Source organism: Eschrichtius robustus, chromosome 15 (genome assembly GCF_028021215.1).
Source record: "Eschrichtius robustus isolate mEscRob2 chromosome 15, mEscRob2.pri, whole genome shotgun sequence".
NCBI classification, from domain to species: Eukaryota; Metazoa; Chordata; class Mammalia; order Artiodactyla; family Eschrichtiidae; genus Eschrichtius; species Eschrichtius robustus.
The window spans coordinates 67,661,318-67,675,290 of NC_090838.1; positions in this window are offsets into that span (position 1 = coordinate 67,661,318).

Consider the following 13,973-nt stretch of genomic DNA (forward strand, 5'->3'; position numbering starts at 1 on the left):
CCTGCTGATGTAGAGAACACTCGTTCCCTTCCCAGAGCCCTGCCTACTGTGACTAGAGACCCGTCCTAAAACTGTTATTTAGGTAGTTTCAAGGCAGGATGAATGGAGCATTCAAAATGGGAAAGCAAGGCCTGTGCCATCAGGTCCCCGTTTCCAGAGAACACGCAGCCTACCTCCTTGTGATTTCTACCATGTAAATATACACTCTAGCTACACACTGGTCCCTTCCCTGAATAACGTTTTCTTGGCACGGAGTTCTCCGTGTAGCCAACTGCCTCTCCCAGGGAAAGCTCTAGGTACGCTATCGGGACTTAGCTTCTTCTAAAACCCTGCAGTGCAAGAGGAAGAACTGTGCTTTGGTTACAGCAGGAACGCAAGCCGACTTTCTCCTGTAAGTATGGGGTCTTAAGGTCTGACTCTGTAGAAGGAATGCGAAGCAGTTTGGGTTTGTCAGTGCCGCTCAGCCTAGGGCAATGAGGCAGATTTGCATGACATGTAGGATATAAGAGAACAGATTTCCTGGAGCTGTTGGAGTGCTGAGGAAACCTAGGTCTCCCAAGGAAGAGTGCAGTGTGTTGCCCTACACTCAGCATACACAGAGTGACTGGGAAAGGTTTCCGGGCCTGGATGTTTCTTAGCAGGCCAGGAGAGCCTGCCAGTACTCGGTGTTCTTGCAGGGAATAGGGTGCCCACGCGAGGGCCTGGTGACCTGAAAAGCTTACTAACGTTAAAAGAAAGCAGACCTAAAATTAAGCCTCCAGAACTCTCCTCCAGGCTTCCGCTTCGGCAGGCTATTCAAGGCTTTACCTTGAGGAAAGAACTCACGTCAAGTTTCCTTTTAGCTCTAGAGCCTCTCAGGAGGAGCTCCCACGCAGGCTATGAAAGCACCCTGTTGATTTAGAGAAAACTCTTTCCCTTCCCAGTACACTGCCTACAGTGACAAGGGACCCATGCAAAACACTCTTATTTAGGTAGCTTCAAGGCAGCATGAATGGAGCGTTCAATATGGAAAAGCAAGTCTTGTGCCATACATTCCCCGTTTCCAGTGAAAACGCAGCCTACCTCCTTGTGATTTCTACCAAGTAAATATACACTGCTGCTACACACTGCTCCCTTCCTTGAATAAAGTTGGTTTGGCACGGAGTTCTGCATGTAGCCAACGGCCTCCCCAAAGGAGCGCTTTGGGACGCTATCGGGGCTTAGCCTCTTCTAAAACCCTGCAGTGTAAGAGGAAGAACTGGGCTTTGGCAAAAGCAGGAACGCAAGCCGACTTTCTCCTGTAAGTATGGGGTCTTCAGGTATGACTCTGTAGAAGGAATGCGAAGCAGTTTTGGTTTGTCAGTGCCGCTCAGCCTAGGGCAATGAGGCAGATTGGCATGACATGTAGGATATAAGAGAACAGATTTCCTGGAGCTGTTGGAGTGCTGAGGAAACCTAGGTCTCCCAAGGAAGAGTGCAGTGTGTTGCCCTACACTCAGCATACACAGAGTGACTGGGAAAGGTTTCCGGGCCTGGATGTTTCTTAGCAGCCCAGGGGAGCCTGCCGGTACTCGGTGCTCTTGCAGGGAATAGGGTGCCCACGCGAGGGCCTGGTGACCTGAAAAGCTTACTAACGTTAAAAGAAAGCAGACCGAATGTTAAGCCTCAAGGGCTCTGCTCCAAGCTTCCGCTTCGGCAGGCTATTCAAGGCTTTACCTTGAGGAAAGGACTCACGTCAAGTTTCCTTTTAGCTCTAGAGCGTCTCAGGAGGAGCTCTCACCCAGGCTATGTAAGCACCCTGCTGATGTAGAGAACACTCGTTCCCTTCCCAGAGCCCTGCCTACTGTGACTAGAGACCCGTCCTAAAACTGTTATTTAGGTAGTTTCAAGGCAGGATGAATGGAGCATTCAAAATGGGAAAGCAAGGCCTGTGCCATCAGGTCCCCGTTTCCAGAGAACACGCAGCCTACCTCCTTGTGATTTCTACCATGTAAATATACACTCTAGCTACACACTGGTCCCTTCCCTGAATAACGTTTTCTTGGCACGGAGTTCTCCGTGTAGCCAACTGCCTCTCCCAGGGAAAGCTCTAGGTACGCTATCGGGACTTAGCTTCTTCTAAAACCCTGCAGTGCAAGAGGAAGAACTGTGCTTTGGTTACAGCAGGAACGCAAGCCGACTTTCTCGTGTAAGTATGGGGTCTTCAGGTATGACTCTGTAGAAGGAATGCGAAGCAGTTTGGGTTTGTCAGTGCCGCTCAGCCTAGGGCAATGAGGCAGATTGGCATGACATGTAGGATATAAGAGAACAGATTTCCTGGAGCTGTTGGAGTGCTGAGGAAACCTAGGTCTCCCAAGGAAGAGTGCAGTGTGTTGCCCTACACTCAGCATACACAGAGTGACTGGGAACGGTTTCCGGGCCTGGATGTTTCTTAGCAGCCCAGGGGAGCCTGCCGGTACTCGGTGCTCTTGCAGGGAATAGGGTGCCCACGCGAGGGCCTGGTGACCTGAAAAGCTTACTAACGTTAAAAGAAAGCAGACCGAATGTTAAGCCTCAAGGGCTCTGCTCCAAGCTTCCGCTTCGGCAGGCTATTCAAGGCTTTACCTTGAGGAAAGGACTCACGTCAAGTTTCCTTTTAGCTCTAGAGCGTCTCAGGAGGAGCTCTCACCCAGGCTATGTAAGCACCCTGCTGATGTAGAGAACACTCGTTCCCTTCCCAGAGCCCTGCCTACAGTGACTAAAGACCCGTCCTAAAACTGTTATTTAGGTAGCTTCAAGGCAGCATGAAAGGAGCATTCAAAATGGGAAAGCAAGGCTTGTGCCATCAGGTCGCCGTTTCCAGCGAACATGCAGCCTACCTCCTTCTGATTTCTACCAACTAAATATACACTCTAGGTACACACTTGTCCCTTCCTTGAATAATGTTGGTTTGGCACGGAGTTCTGCGTGTAGCCAACGGGCACCCCAGAGGAGCACTCTAGGTACGCTATCGGGGCTTAGCCTCTTCTAAAACCCTGCAGTGTAAGAGAAAGAACTCTGCTTTGGTACCAGCAGGAACGCAAGCCGACTTTCTCCTGTAAGTATGGGGTCTTCAGGTATGACTCTGTAGAAGGAATGCGAAGCAGTTTGGGTTTGTCAGTGCCGCTCAGCCTAGGGCAATGAGGCAGATTGGCATGACATGTAGGATATAAGAGAACAGATTTCCTGGAGCTGTTGGAGTGCTGAGGAAACCTAGGTCTCCCAAGGAAGAGTGCAGTGTGTTGCCCTACACTCAGCATACACAGAGTGACTGGGAAAGGTTTCCGGGCCTGGATGTTTCTTAGCAGCCCAGGGGAGCCTGCCGGTACTCGGTGCTCTTGCAGGGAATAGGGTGCCCACGCGAGGTCCTGGTGACCTGAAAAGCTTACTAACGTTAAAAGAAAGCAGACCGAATGTTAAGCCTCAAGGGCTCTGCTCCAAGCTTCCGCTTCGGCAGGCTATTCAAGGCTTTACCTTGAGGAAAGGACTCACGTCAAGTTTCCTTTTAGCTCTAGAGCGTCTCAGGAGGAGCTCTCACCCAGGCTATGTAAGCACCCTGCTGATGTAGAGAACACTCGTTCCCTTCCCAGAGCCCTGCCTACTGTGACTAGAGACCCGTCCTAAAACTGTTATTTAGGTAGTTTCAAGGCAGGATGAATGGAGCATTCAAAATGGGAAAGCAAGGCCTGTGCCATCAGGTCCCCGTTTCCAGAGAACACGCAGCCTACCTCCTTGTGATTTCTACCATGTAAATATACACTCTAGCTACACACTGGTCCCTTCCCTGAATAACGTTTTCTTGGCACGGAGTTCTCCGTGTAGCCAACTGCCTCTCCCAGGGAAAGCTCTAGGTACGCTATCGGGACTTAGCTTCTTCTAAAACCCTGCAGTGCAAGAGGAAGAACTGTGCTTTGGTTACAGCAGGAACGCAAGCCGACTTTCTCCTGTAAGTATGGGGTCTTAAGGTCTGACTCTGTAGAAGGAATGCGAAGCAGTTTGGGTTTGTCAGTGCCGCTCAGCCTAGGGCAATGAGGCAGATTTGCATGACATGTAGGATATAAGAGAACAGATTTCCTGGAGCTGTTGGAGTGCTGAGGAAACCTAGGTCTCCCAAGGAAGAGTGCAGTGTGTTGCCCTACACTCAGCATACACAGAGTGACTGGGAAAGGTTTCCGGGCCTGGATGTTTCTTAGCAGGCCAGGAGAGCCTGCCAGTACTCGGTGTTCTTGCAGGGAATAGGGTGCCCACGCGAGGGCCTGGTGACCTGAAAAGCTTACTAACGTTAAAAGAAAGCAGACCTAAAATTAAGCCTCCAGAACTCTCCTCCAGGCTTCCGCTTCGGCAGGCTATTCAAGGCTTTACCTTGAGGAAAGAACTCACGTCAAGTTTCCTTTTAGCTCTAGAGCCTCTCAGGAGGAGCTCCCACGCAGGCTATGAAAGCACCCTGTTGATTTAGAGAAAACTCTTTCCCTTCCCAGTACACTGCCTACAGTGACAAGGGACCCATGCAAAACACTCTTATTTAGGTAGCTTCAAGGCAGCATGAATGGAGCGTTCAATATGGAAAAGCAAGTCTTGTGCCATACATTCCCCGTTTCCAGTGAAAACGCAGCCTACCTCCTTGTGATTTCTACCAAGTAAATATACACTGCTGCTACACACTGCTCCCTTCCTTGAATAAAGTTGGTTTGGCACGGAGTTCTGCATGTAGCCAACGGCCTCCCCAAAGGAGCGCTTTGGGACGCTATCGGGGCTTAGCCTCTTCTAAAACCCTGCAGTGTAAGAGGAAGAACTGGGCTTTGGAAAAAGCAGGAACGCAAGCCGACTTTCTCCTGTAAGTATGGGGTCTTCAGGTATGACTCTGTAGAAGGAATGCGAAGCAGTTTTGGTTTGTCAGTGCCGCTCAGCCTAGGGCAATGAGGCAGATTGGCATGACATGTAGGATATAAGAGAACAGATTTCCTGGAGCTGTTGGAGTGCTGAGGAAACCTAGGTCTCCCAAGGAAGAGTGCAGTGTGTTGCCCTACACTCAGCATACACAGAGTGACTGGGAAAGGTTTCCGGGCCTGGATGTTTCTTAGCAGCCCAGGGGAGCCTGCCGGTACTCGGTGCTCTTGCAGGGAATAGGGTGCCCACGCGAGGGCCTGGTGACCTGAAAAGCTTACTAACGTTAAAAGAAAGCAGACCGAATGTTAAGCCTCAAGGGCTCTGCTCCAAGCTTCCGCTTCGGCAGGCTATTCAAGGCTTTACCTTGAGGAAAGGACTCACGTCAAGTTTCCTTTTAGCTCTAGAGCGTCTCAGGAGGAGCTCTCACCCAGGCTATGTAAGCACCCTGCTGATGTAGAGAACACTCGTTCCCTTCCCAGAGCCCTGCCTACTGTGACTAGAGACCCGTCCTAAAACTGTTATTTAGGTAGTTTCAAGGCAGGATGAATGGAGCATTCAAAATGGGAAAGCAAGGCCTGTGCCATCAGGTCCCCGTTTCCAGAGAACACGCAGCCTACCTCCTTGTGATTTCTACCATGTAAATATACACTCTAGCTACACACTGGTCCCTTCCCTGAATAACGTTTTCTTGGCACGGAGTTCTCCGTGTAGCCAACTGCCTCTCCCAGGGAAAGCTCTAGGTACGCTATCGGGACTTAGCTTCTTCTAAAACCCTGCAGTGCAAGAGGAAGAACTGTGCTTTGGTTACAGCAGGAACGCAAGCCGACTTTCTCGTGTAAGTATGGGGTCTTCAGGTATGACTCTGTAGAAGGAATGCGAAGCAGTTTGGGTTTGTCAGTGCCGCTCAGCCTAGGGCAATGAGGCAGATTGGCATGACATGTAGGATATAAGAGAACAGATTTCCTGGAGCTGTTGGAGTGCTGAGGAAACCTAGGTCTCCCAAGGAAGAGTGCAGTGTGTTGCCCTACACTCAGCATACACAGAGTGACTGGGAACGGTTTCCGGGCCTGGATGTTTCTTAGCAGCCCAGGGGAGCCTGCCGGTACTCGGTGCTCTTGCAGGGAATAGGGTGCCCACGCGAGGGCCTGGTGACCTGAAAAGCTTACTAACGTTAAAAGAAAGCAGACCGAATGTTAAGCCTCAAGGGCTCTGCTCCAAGCTTCCGCTTCGGCAGGCTATTCAAGGCTTTACCTTGAGGAAAGGACTCACGTCAAGTTTCCTTTTAGCTCTAGAGCGTCTCAGGAGGAGCTCTCACCCAGGCTATGTAAGCACCCTGCTGATGTAGAGAACACTCGTTCCCTTCCCAGAGCCCTGCCTACTGTGACTAGAGACCCGTCCTAAAACTGTTATTTAGGTAGTTTCAAGGCAGGATGAATGGAGCATTCAAAATGGGAAAGCAAGGCCTGTGCCATCAGGTCCCCGTTTCCAGAGAACACGCAGCCTACCTCCTTGTGATTTCTACCATGTAAATATACACTCTAGCTACACACTGGTCCCTTCCCTGAATAACGTTTTCTTGGCACGGAGTTCTCCGTGTAGACAACTGCCTCTCCCAGGGAAAGCTCTAGGTACGCTATCGGGACTTAGCTTCTTCTAAAACCCTGCAGTGCAAGAGGAAGAACTGTGCTTTGGTTACAGCAGGAACGCAAGCCGACTTTCTCGTGTAAGTATGGGGTCTTCAGGTATGACTCTGTAGAAGGAATGCGAAGCAGTTTGGGTTTGTCAGTGCCGCTCAGCCTAGGGCAATGAGGCAGATTTGCATGACATGTAGGATATAAGAGAACAGATTTCCTGGAGCTGTTGGAGTGCTGAGAAAACCTAGGTCTCCCAAGGAAGAGTGCAGTGTGTTGCCCTACACTCAGCATACACAGAGTGACTGGGAAAGGTTTCCGGGCCTGGATGTTTCTTAGCAGGCCAGGAGAGCCTGCCAGTACTCGGTGTTCTTGCAGGGAATAGGGTGCCCACGCGAGGGCCTGGTGACCTGAAAAGCTTACTAACTTTAAAAGAAAGCAGACCTAAAATTAAGCCTCCAGGACTCTCCTCCAGGCTTCCGCTTCGGCAGGCTATTCAAGGCTTTACCTTGAGGAAAGAACTCACGTCAAGTTTCCTTTTAGCTCTAGAGCCTCTCAGGAGGAGCTCCCACGCAGGCTATGAAAGCACCCTGTTGATTTAGAGAAAACTCTTTCCCTTCCCAGTACACTGCCTACAGTGACAAGGGACCCATGCAAAACACTCTTATTTAGGTAGCTTCAAGGCAGCATGAATGGAGCGTTCAATATGGAAAAGCAAGTCTTGTGCCATACATTCCCCGTTTCCAGTGAAAACGCAGCCTACCTCCTTGTGATTTCTACCAAGTAAATATACACTGCTGCTACACACTGGTCCCTTCCTTGAATAAAGTTGGATTGGCACGGAGTTCTGCATGTAGCCAACGGCCTCCCCAAAGGAGCGCTTTGGGACGCTATCGGGGCTTAGCCTCTTCTAAAACCCTGCAGTGTAAGAGGAAGAACTGGGCTTTGAAAAAGCAGGAACGCAAGCCGACTTTCTCCTGTAAGTATGGGGTCTTCAGGTATGACTCTGTAGAAGGAATGCGAAGCAGTTTGGGTTTGTCAGTGCCGCTCAGCCTAGGGCAATGAGGCAGATTTGCATGACATGTAGGATATAAGAGAACAGATTTCCTGGAGCTGTTGGAGTGCTGAGGTAACCTAGGTCTCCCAAGGAAGAGTGCAGTGTGTTGCCCTACACTCAGCATACACAGAGTGACTGGGAAAGGTTTCCGGGCCTGGATGTTTCTTAGCAGGCCAGGAGAGCCTGCCAGTACTCGGTGTTCTTGCAGGGAATAGGGTGCCCACGCGAGGGCCTGGTGACCTGAAAAGCTTACTAACGTTAAAAGAAAGCAGACCGAATGTTAAGCCTCAAGGGCTCTGCTCCAAGCTTCCGCTTCGGCAGGCTATTCAAGGCTTCACCTTGAGGAAAGGACTCACGTCAAGTTTCCTTTTAGCTCTAGAGCGTCTCAGGAGGAGCTCTCACCCAGGCTATGTAAGCACCCTGCTGATGTAGAGAACACTCGTTCCCTTCCCAGAGCCCTGCCTACAGTGACTAAAGACCCGTCCTAAAACTGTTATTTAGGTAGCTTCAAGGCAGCATGAAAGGAGCATTCAAAATGGGAAAGCAAGGCTTGTGCCATCAGGTCGCCGTTTCCAGCGAACATGCAGCCTACCTCCTTCTGATTTCTACCAACTAAATATACACTCTAGGTACACACTTGTCCCTTCCTTGAATAATGTTGGTTTGGCACGGAGTTCTGCGTGTAGCCAACGGGCACCCCAGAGGAGCACTCTAGGTACGCTATCGGGGCTTAGCCTCTTCTAAAACCCTGCAGTGTAAGAGAAAGAACTCTGCTTTGGTACCAGCAGGAACGCAAGCCGACTTTCTCCTGTAAGTATGGGGTCTTCAGGTATGACTCTGTAGAAGGAATGCGAAGCAGTTTGGGTTTGTCAGTGCCGCTCAGCCTAGGGCAATGAGGCAGATTTGCATGACATGTAGGATATAAGAGAACAGATTTCCTGGAGCTGTTGGAGTGCTGAGGAAACCTAGGTCTCCCAAGGAAGAGTGCAGTGTGTTGCCCTACACTCAGCATACACAGAGTGACTGGGAAAGGTTTCCGGGCCTGGATGTTTCTTAGCAGCCCAGGGGAGCCTGCCGGTACTCGGTGCTCTTGCAGGGAATAGGGTGCCCACGCGAGGTCCTGGTGACCTGAAAAGCTTACTAACGTTAAAAGAAAGCAGACCGAATGTTAAGCCTCAAGGGCTCTGCTCCAAGCTTCCGCTTCGGCAGGCTATTCAAGGCTTTACCTTGAGGAAAGGACTCACGTCAAGTTTCCTTTTAGCTCTAGAGCGTCTCAGGAGGAGCTCTCACCCAGGCTATGTAAGCACCCTGCTGATGTAGAGAACACTCGTTCCCTTCCCAGAGCCCTGCCTACTGTGACTAGAGACCCGTCCTAAAACTGTTATTTAGGTAGTTTCAAGGCAGGATGAATGGAGCATTCAAAATGGGAAAGCAAGGCCTGTGCCATCAGGTCCCCGTTTCCAGAGAACACGCAGCCTACCTCCTTGTGATTTCTACCATGTAAATATACACTCTAGCTACACACTGGTCCCTTCCCTGAATAACGTTTTCTTGGCACGGAGTTCTCCGTGTAGCCAACTGCCTCTCCCAGGGAAAGCTCTAGGTACGCTATCGGGACTTAGCTTCTTCTAAAACCCTGCAGTGCAAGAGGAAGAACTGTGCTTTGGTTACAGCAGGAACGCAAGCCGACTTTCTCCTGTAAGTATGGGGTCTTCAGGTATGACTCTGTAGAAGGAATGCGAAGCAGTTTGGGTTTGTCAGTGCCGCTCAGCCTAGGGCAATGAGGCAGATTTGCATGACATGTAGGATATAAGAGAACAGATTTCCTGGAGCTGTTAGAGTGCTGAGGAAACCTAGGTCTCCCAAGGAAGAGTGCAGTGTGTTGCCCTACACTCAGCATACACAGAGTGACTGGGAAAGGTTTCCGGGCCTGGATGTTTCTTAGCAGCCCAGGGGAGCCTGCCGGTACTCGGTGCTCTTGCAGGGAATAGGGTGCCCACGCGAGGGCCTGGTGACCTGAAAAGCTTACTAACGTTAAAAGAAAGCAGACCGAATGTTAAGCCTCAAGGGCTCTGCTCCAAGCTTCCGCTTCGGCAGGCTATTCAAGGCTTTACCTTGAGGAAAGGACTCACGTCAAGTTTCCTTTTAGCTCTAGAGCGTCTCAGGAGGAGCTCTCACCCAGGCTATGTAAGCACCCTGCTGATGTAGAGAACACTCGTTCCCTTCCCAGAGCCCTGCCTACTGTGACTAGAGACCCGTCCTAAAACTGTTATTTAGGTAGTTTCAAGGCAGGATGAATGGAGCATTCAAAATGGGAAAGCAAGGCCTGTGCCATCAGGTCCCCGTTTCCAGAGAACACGCAGCCTACCTCCTTGTGATTTCTACCATGTAAATATACACTCTAGCTACACACTGGTCCCTTCCCTGAATAACGTTTTCTTGGCACGGAGTTCTCCGTGTAGACAACTGCCTCTCCCAGGGAAAGCTCTAGGTACGCTATCGGGACTTAGCTTCTTCTAAAACCCTGCAGTGCAAGAGGAAGAACTGTGCTTTGGTTACAGCAGGAACGCAAGCCGACTTTCTCCTGTAAGTATGGGGTCTTCAGGTATGACTCTGTAGAAGGAATGCGAAGCAGTTTGTGTTTGTCAGTGCCGCTCAGCCTAGGGCAATGAGGCAGATTTGCATGACATGTAGGATATAAGAGAACAGATTTCCTGGAGCTGTTGGAGTGCTGAGGAAACCTAGGTCTCCCAAGGAAGAGTGCAGTGTGTTGCCCTACACTCAGCATACACAGAGTGACTGGGAAAGGTTTCCGGGCCTGGATGTTTCTTAGCAGGCCAGGAGAGCCTGCCAGTACTCGGTGTTCTTGCAGGGAATAGGGTGCCCACGCGAGGGCCTGGTGACCTGAAAAGCTTACTAACGTTAAAAGAAAGCAGACCTAAAATTAAGCCTCCAGGACTCTCCTCCAGGCTTCCGCTTCGGCAGGCTATTCAAGGCTTTACCTTGAGGAAAGAACTCACGTCAAGTTTCCTTTTACCTCTAGAGCCTCTCAGGAGGAGCTCCCACGCAGGCTATGAAAGCACCCTGTTGATTTAGAGAAAACTCTTTCCCTTCCCAGTACACTGCCTACAGTGACAAGGGACCCATGCAAAACACTCTTATTTAGGTAGCTTCAAGGCAGCATGAATGGAGCGTTCAATATGGAAAAGCAAGTCTTGTGCCATACATTCCCCGTTTCCAGTGAAAACGCAGCCTACCTCCTTGTGATTTCTACCAAGTAAATATACACTGCTGCTACACACTGGTCCCTTCCTTGAATAAAGTTGGTTTGGCACGGAGTTCTGCATGTAGCCAACGGCCTCCCCAAAGGAGCGCTTTGGGACGCTATCGGGGCTTAGCCTCTTCTAAAACCCTGCAGTGTAAGAGGAAGAACTGGGCTTTGGCAAAAGCAGGAACGCAAGCCGACTTTCTCCTGTAAGTATGGGGTCTTAAGGTCTGACTCTGTAGAAGGAATGCGAAGCAGTTTTGGTTTGTCAGTGCCGCTCAGCCTAGGGCAATGAGACAGATTGGCATGACATGTAGGATATAAGAGAACAGATTTCCTGGAGCTGTTGGAGTGCTGAGGAAACCTAGGTCTCCCAAGGAAGAGTGCAGTGTGTTGCCCTACACTCAGCATACACAGAGTGACTGGGAAAGGTTTCCGGGCCTGGATGTTTCTTAGCAGCCCAGGGGAGCCTGCCGGTACTCGGTGCTCTTGCAGGGAATAGGGTGCCCACGCGAGGGCCTGGTGACCTGAAAAGCTTACTAACGTTAAAAGAAAGCAGACCGAATGTTAAGCCTCAAGGGCTCTGCTCCAAGCTTCCGCTTCGGCAGGCTATTCAAGGCTTCACCTTGAGGAAAGGACTCACGTCAAGTTTCCTTTTAGCTCTAGAGCGTCTCAGGAGGAGCTCTCACCCAGGCTATGTAAGCACCCTGCTGATGTAGAGAACACTCGTTCCCTTCCCAGAGCCCTGCCTACAGTGACTAAAGACCCGTCCTAAAACTGTTATTTAGGTAGCTTCAAGGCAGCATGAAAGGAGCATTCAAAATGGGAAAGCAAGGCTTGTGCCATCAGGTCGCCGTTTCCAGCGAACATGCAGCCTACCTCCTTCTGATTTCTACCAACTAAATATACACTCTAGGTACACACTTGTCCCTTCCTTGAATAATGTTGGTTTGGCACGGAGTTCTGCGTGTAGCCAACGGGCACCCCAGAGGAGCACTCTAGGTACGCTATCGGGGCTTAGCCTCTTCTAAAACCCTGCAGTGTAAGAGAAAGAACTCTGCTTTGGTACCAGCAGGAACGCAAGCCGACTTTCTCCTGTAAGTATGGGGTCTTCAGGTATGACTCTGTAGAAGGAATGCGAAGCAGTTTGGGTTTGTCAGTGCCGCTCAGCCTAGGGCAATGAGGCAGATTGGCATGACATGTAGGATATAAGAGAACAGATTTCCTGGAGCTGTTGGAGTGCTGAGGAAACCTAGGTCTCCCAAGGAAGAGTGCAGTGTGTTGCCCTACACTCAGCATACACAGAGTGACTGGGAAAGGTTTCCGGGCCTGGATGTTTCTTAGCAGCCCAGGGGAGCCTGCCGGTACTCGGTGCTCTTGCAGGGAATAGGGTGCCCACGCGAGGTCCTGGTGACCTGAAAAGCTTACTAACGTTAAAAGAAAGCAGACCGAATGTTAAGCCTCAAGGGCTCTGCTCCAAGCTTCCGCTTCGGCAGGCTATTCAAGGCTTTACCTTGAGGAAAGGACTCACGTCAAGTTTCCTTTTAGCTCTAGAGCGTCTCAGGAGGAGCTCTCACCCAGGCTATGTAAGCACCCTGCTGATGTAGAGAACACTCGTTCCCTTCCCAGAGCCCTGCCTACTGTGACTAGAGACCCGTCCTAAAACTGTTATTTAGGTAGTTTCAAGGCAGGATGAATGGAGCATTCAAAATGGGAAAGCAAGGCCTGTGCCATCAGGTCCCCGTTTCCAGAGAACACGCAGCCTACCTCCTTGTGATTTCTACCATGTAAATATACACTCTAGCTACACACTGGTCCCTTCCCTGAATAACGTTTTCTTGGCACGGAGTTCTCCGTGTAGCCAACTGCCTCTCCCAGGGAAAGCTCTAGGTACGCTATCGGGACTTAGCTTCTTCTAAAACCCTGCAGTGCAAGAGGAAGAACTGTGCTTTGGTAACAGCAGGAACGCAAGCCGACTTTCTCCTGTAAGTATGGGGTCTTAAGGTCTGACTCTGTAGAAGGAATGCGAAGCAGTTTGGGTTTGTCAGTGCCGCTCAGCCTAGGGCAATGAGGCAGATTTGCATGACATGTAGGATATAAGAGAACAGATTTCCTGGAGCTGTTGGAGTGCTGAGGAAACCTAGGTCTCCCAAGGAAGAGTGCAGTGTGTTGCCCTACACTCAGCATACACAGAGTGACTGGGAAAGGTTTCCGGGCCTGGATGTTTCTTAGCAGGCCAGGAGAGCCTGCCAGTACTCGGTGTTCTTGCAGGGAATAGGGTGCCCACGCGAGGGCCTGGTGACCTGAAAAGCTTACTAACGTTAAAAGAAAGCAGACCTAAAATTAAGCCTCCAGAACTCTCCTCCAGGCTTCCGCTTCGGCAGGCTATTCAAGGCTTTACCTTGAGGAAAGAACTCACGTCAAGTTTCCTTTTAGCTCTAGAGCCTCTCAGGAGGAGCTCCCACGCAGGCTATGAAAGCACCCTGTTGATTTAGAGAAAACTCTTTCCCTTCCCAGTACACTGCCTACAGTGACAAGGGACCCATGCAAAACACTCTTATTTAGGTAGCTTCAAGGCAGCATGAATGGAGCGTTCAATATGGAAAAGCAAGTCTTGTGCCATACATTCCCCGTTTCCAGTGAAAACGCAGCCTACCTCCTTGTGATTTCTACCAAGTAAATATACACTGCTGCTACACACTGCTCCCTTCCTTGAATAAAGTTGGTTTGGCACGGAGTTCTGCATGTAGCCAACGGCCTCCCCAAAGGAGCGCTTTGGGACGCTATCGGGGCTTAGCCTCTTCTAAAACCCTGCAGTGTAAGAGGAAGAACTGGGCTTTGGCAAAAGCAGGAACGCAAGCCGACTTTCTCCTGTAAGTATGGGGTCTTCAGGTATGACTCTGTAGAAGGAATGCGAAGCAGTTTTGGTTTGTCAGTGCCGCTCAGCCTAGGGCAATGAGGCAGATTGGCATGACATGTAGGATATAAGAGAACAGATTTCCTGGAGCTGTTGGAGTGCTGAGGAAACCTAGGTCTCCCAAGGAAGAGTGCAGTGTGTTGCCCTACACTCAGCATACACAGAGTGACTGGGAAAGGTTTCCGGGCCTGGATGTTTCTTAGCAGCCCAGGGGAGCCT